Genomic DNA, 5709 nt, shown 5'->3' with positions numbered 1-5709 from the left:
TTGCGCCCCCTCCCTGGACCCACAGACTCCGTCAGACACAAGGTGAAGGAATAAGCTTTATTGGGGGGGTGTCAGAGGTTCAGCACCAGGGGCCTAGGGTTGATGCCTGACTGTGGGACTCTGTGACCGAGGATGGGGGGCACCTGAGCACTGCAGCCTTTAGCAGGCAGGGATGTGGGAGTAAGGAACACAAGGACGAGACAGGGAGGTTCTGGGAGAGGCAGGAACCTACTCTGAGGTTACCAGTTCCTGGTGCCTGTGGACCCCAGGGACCCCGCAGGCCAGGCTGGGCTCTAGCACTGAGCAATCTGGGCCCTTGCATGTCCACAACCCAGCCCTGGTACCCCGCACTCCCCCGGCAGCCTGTGAGGGATCTGGGGTAGGGGGTGGCATTCACACCACAGCAGGGCCCACAGACTCCTGGAAGCGGAGTGATCCCATCTCCCAGGGCTGGGTCAACACCTCCCAGCAGACAGGAGAGGGAGGACCCCACAGACATCTCCCCAGTGGCATGGGAACGGAGCTTCCCTCCTCACCCTGCATCCCCGTCACCCTGTCCCCAGCCCCACACGGACACCGAGGCTGCAGGGCTGAGTGGGGCTCAGAGGCAGTGTGCACAGGGGCCAGCCGGGCACACCCAGGCCAGTAAGGGGTGAGAGGACCTAGCATGTGGTTAGGTCCATGTTCCCCAGCCCTCCAGGCCATGCCCCTCGGGGGGGTGCTCCGGGCAGGACAGGCCATTGTCAGGGGGCAGCATGCCCTGGTAGCGGCTCCAGTCCCCCTTACACAGGATCCATGGCAGCCGGTCTATGGGGACATCCTGGTCAGGAGAGAAGCTGGGGCTGAAGAGTTCGGGGTAGCCGGCCTCCCGGCCCCGGGTGAACAGGACGCCCTTGGCGTCGTAGCAGCATTGCTGGGCGGCCAGGGTGGGGCTGTCCGCCGTCAGCACCGAGCGCAGGCAGAAGCGCGCCGCCGGCCGGTACACAGCCAGGAAGTCCTGGGGGCCACTGGCATCCTGCCACTCGAACTTGCGGCCCAGGCGCCAGTCATACAGATTCACCACCCCGTGCCGGGCATCCTCCGGGTAATCACACGGGCAGCTAGGCAGGCTCTGCAGCATCTGGTCCAGGTACTGGAGGAGGAGGTCGCTCCTGCAGCTCAGCAACTTGTCACAGAAGTCTGTATCTGGGGGAACAGACCGCCGGGTGGGTGGGGGCCAGTGAGGCAGGGAAGGCCCAGGCCCAGGGAGGAACCCGCCTACCAGGGAGCACCTGACGGATAAAGGTGCCTGAACCCCAGGACACTTGAACAGGACACCCTGGCAAGGCTGGGTGCAGGTGCCGCAGAGATGGTAGGTGGGCACCATCTACCCAGCTGGCAGCCTCCTTTTGGGGGGCAGCAGAGACTCAGAGACACAGATGCAGTATGCTGTGGGCGGGACAAAGTGCCCGTGGTCTCCAAGCGTGGGACCCCAGCAAGAGTCTTCCCAGCAGAAACAGCACTGAGCAAAATGGGAGAGGTCCTCGGGGCTCAGCTGCGGGTCCCCCCCCCCCCCGCGCTGGGAAGTCGGCCTTCCCCCCGAGTGCACTCCTGACCCCCAGGTGGAGGTGAGCTTCCAGCCCACACCCCCAACCCGAGGGAGGTGCTGTGGCCCCAGGGGCCCCCTGACCTGGTGGAGGAATGTTCAGAGCACTAGTGGATGTGAGTTGCCTTGAGTCCATGGCCTGGTCGTCGGAGTTCTTCGGGTTCTTGTCCTTAGTGCCTGTGGGGGACAAAATTAGAGTTGTCCCAGGCCACTCTGAGCTCTGAGGGGGCGATCTTCCTTTCTCTCAGGGCCCCAACGTCTGGGATCCCCCAGGTCAGGGTGCGACCCCCCCCACACTGGGGGTCCCGACCCTCACCACCCAGTCCAGCCCAGCCCAACACCAGTCCCACCCCCTGTGCCGGGACAGAGCCATCTTTCCTCACCGGGACAGGGCTTCAGCCTGCAGTCCTGGGTCTCACTGGTGACACAGGCATAGCCGCAGCTGCGAGTCCGGGACTGGGTTCCATTGCCGCAGCTCCCACTGCATGGAGACCAGGGCGTCCACACCATCAGGAAGTCCCAGTCTGGGCCAGAGAGAATCAGGGGTCAGCATGGGCCGGCACGCTGCCAACCCCGGCTCCAAACCGCCAGTAACCCCGAGACTGAGCACGATGGGGTGTAGTCCAAACTCCTTCCCTCCAAAGGGAATGAGAAATCAGAGGGGTGGAGGGCACCCTGCGCCTGGGGCAATGCACCCGAGACTCTCACCACCACATAGGAGGCCTCCAGGCTTGGCCCAGTCCCTCTGCGCTCCAATGGGAGTCCCCTTGCCCTGGAGAGCCCTGTGAGAGCCCAGGGTACTGAGCATAGAAGCACCACCTACAACCCTTGGACTTCAAAGCCATAGCGGGGTTACTGGTCAGAGGGTGACCCAGCTCACTGTCAGCCCTGAGTCTGTGCGTGATTCAAGACCAAGGGGGCATTAAAGACTGTCCAGTGCCACCTGCTGGTGAGGGACACCTGGGTGCCCAGCAGGGTGCAGGGACAGGTGGGGCTCACCACTGCTGACTGAGTGCCCGAGGGCTGGTCCTCGCTGCTCTCCTGACTCACTGACCTGCATGAGACAGATGACAAGAGACAGTGACAGGCTGGCAGCAGGCTGTGTACAGAGGCGGAGCCCAGAAAGGGAGCCCATTTTTCTTTTTCTTTTAAAATGTATTTTCTTTTTTATTGAATTACTATGCATTACACAAGTTTGTTCATGAGTGGGTTTCAGTCACACAATGTCCCGAGACCCATCTCTGCACTAGTGTACATTTCCCACCACCAATGTCCCCAGTTTCCCTCCCCAGCGCCCACCATCACAGTCTGCCTCCATGGTAGACACCCCATGCTTCTCTCTCTCTCTCTCTCTCTCTCTCTCTCTCTCTCTCTCTCTCTCTCTCTCTTTCTCTCTCTCTCTCTCGGGGCATTATGGTTTGCAATACAGGTACTGAAAGTTTATCTTGTATAGCCCTTTACTTACTTTCAGCACACATTTCTTATCCAGAGTGGTCATCTCCAACTATCATTGCCATAGTTATCCCCTCTCTATCCTGACGGCCTTCCCTCCTATTTCTTGTGGCAAGCGTTTAATCATGGACAAGTCCTCCTGACCCTTGTTTCTACTGTCCTTGGGTATTAGTCTCATACTATGTTTTTTTGTTTTGTTTTTGTTTTCTATTTTTTGCTTTTTTGTTTGTTTGTTTGTTTGTTTTGCTTTTTGGGTCACACCGGCGATGCACAGGGGTTACTCCTGGCTTTGCACTCAGGAATTATTCCTGGCAGTGCTCAGGGGACCATATAGGATGCTGGGAATCGAACCCAGGTCGGCCGCGTGCAAGGCAAACGCCCTACCCACTATACTATCGCTCCAGCTCCTCATACTATGTTTTTTATATCCCACAAATGATTGAGGGCTGGAGCGATAGCACAGAGGGTAGGGCGTTTGCCTTGCAAGCGGCCAACATGGCCGACCCGAGTTCGAGTCCTCCACCCCTCTCGGAGAGCCCGGCAAGCCACCAAGAGTATCTCGCCCTCATGACAAAGCCTGGCAAGCTACCCGTGATGTATTTGATATGCCAAACACAGTAACAACTGTCACAATGGAGACGTTACTGGGCCCGTTCGAGCAAATCGATGAACAACGAGAGGACAGTGACAGTGACAGTGACAGTGACAAATGACTGAGAGCATTCTGCCTGTCCCTCTCCCTCTAACTCATTTCACTCAGCACGGAAGTCTCCTTGTCCATCGTTTTATAAGCAACTTTCATGATTTCATCTTCCATCCATTGTGTAACTGTACCATAGTTTCTTTATCCAGTCCATACCACCTTTTCATTCAAATTAGCTCATTCTCTTCCCAGGAGACCTAGGGTCTCCATTTGGGATGTTTTGGAGTTCCCTGGAGGTTTGAGGCTCCCTTGCATATGCCAACATACACCTCACTACTCTGTGTGTGAAAACAGACAATCTCCAGTCTGATGTCCTAACGTCCCTCACACCTCTCCATTTTGTGCTCAAGCCAGAGCTAAAGTGGGGACCCTCTCCCTAACACCACCAGCCCATGCGTCACCCCTGATATGCCGACACCACCCAGGAAAGGGAAGGAGAAACTGATACCCAAATCCACTTAAATCCTGTGTGGCCAGGAAGAAGTGACTTCTCAAGCTGAGCACATTTGTCTCTGGCAGGAATTCAGGCCTGGGACCCCAACACAGCGCGTCCCGGCAGCTCCTGAGAACCACGAGGTGTTCCCAAGACCCACACTAAAGAAAAAAATGTCAAGGAAAAGCAATGGTTCACAAGACATGCTCCATGCATGAACTGTGGGCTGGGGACGGGCGTCTTAGCCCTGTGGCCTCTGCAGATGTCAGAGACCATGGGCCAAAGGTTCCCACTGTTCCCCTCCCAGCACACTCAGGACCTCTCCATGTCCTCATCCAGAAAATGGGGGGAACCAGCTCTGGCCCCGCCTGTCAAGCCCTGGGGGAGGCAGGACCCCATGCCTGCAGCGAGTAGGGGTGTCCCAAGGCATGCGGGGGGAGCAGGGGGTGCAAAGACACAGGGTTCAAAATTGAGCTCCCATTTGACCCAGCAATACCACTCCTGGGAATATATCCCAGAGAGGCAAAAATGTATAGTCGAAGTGACATCTGCACTTGTTTGTTCATTGCAGCCCTCTTTACAATAGCCAGAAACTGGAAGAAACCTGAATGCCCAAGAACAGATGACTGGTTAAAGAAACTTTGGTACATCTACACAATGGAGTACTATGTAGCTCTTAGAAAAGATGAAGTCATGAAATTTACATACAAGTGGTACAATATGGAAAGTATCATGCTAAGCGAAATGAGTCAGAAAGAGAGGGATAGACATAGAAAGATTGCATTCATCTGGGGGATATAAAGTAACAAAGTATGAGATTAATACCCAAGAATAGCTGAGATCAGCACCAGGAGGATTACTCCATAACTTAGAGGCCAGCCGGGTATCCTAGAGGAAAGGGCTATTCAGATAGAGAAGGGAGCACCAAATAAAGGATGTTTGGAGGATCCTCCCAGGAGGGGAGATGCATGTCGAAAGTAGACTATGGACTGAACATGTTTGCCACTCAATGCCTCTTTTGCAGACCACAACACCCAAAAGGAGAGAGAGAACACAGGGGATTGCCCTGCCACAGAGACGGGGGGATGGGGGGATGGGGGTGGGAGGGATATTATCCATGGTGGTGGAAAATGGGCACTGGTGGAGGGATGGGTATCTGATCATTGTATAATTGAAACCAAAGCACAAAAAATTGTAAATCTACAACTTTAAAAAAAATAAAATAAAATAAAGGGGGAAAAAAAAAAAGACACAGGGTTCAACTGTTCAATCACAGGGACCCCGGAGAGGGCGTCTACATGTCTGACTCTCCCCCTTCCTTAGTACAGGGTCATCTCCCCGTCCCTGCCCGACTCTCCTGCTCTCTGGGTTAGAGTTAACATTGCCCTGGTCTTTCCTCCACCCATCCTGGGGCTCCAGTCCCCTGCACCGTTGCTTGTAAATGGATGGACATGGAGAGTACCACACCGAGTGAAATGAGTGAGAGGGAGAGGGACAGACAGAATGCTCTCAATCATTTGTCAGATTAAAAAAACA

This window comes from Sorex fumeus, unplaced genomic scaffold (assembly GCF_029834395.1).
Source record: "Sorex fumeus unplaced genomic scaffold, SorFum_2.1 ptg000098l, whole genome shotgun sequence".
Classification (NCBI taxonomy): Eukaryota; Metazoa; Chordata; class Mammalia; order Eulipotyphla; family Soricidae; genus Sorex; species Sorex fumeus.
Note: the sequence above shows the minus strand (reverse complement) of the source record.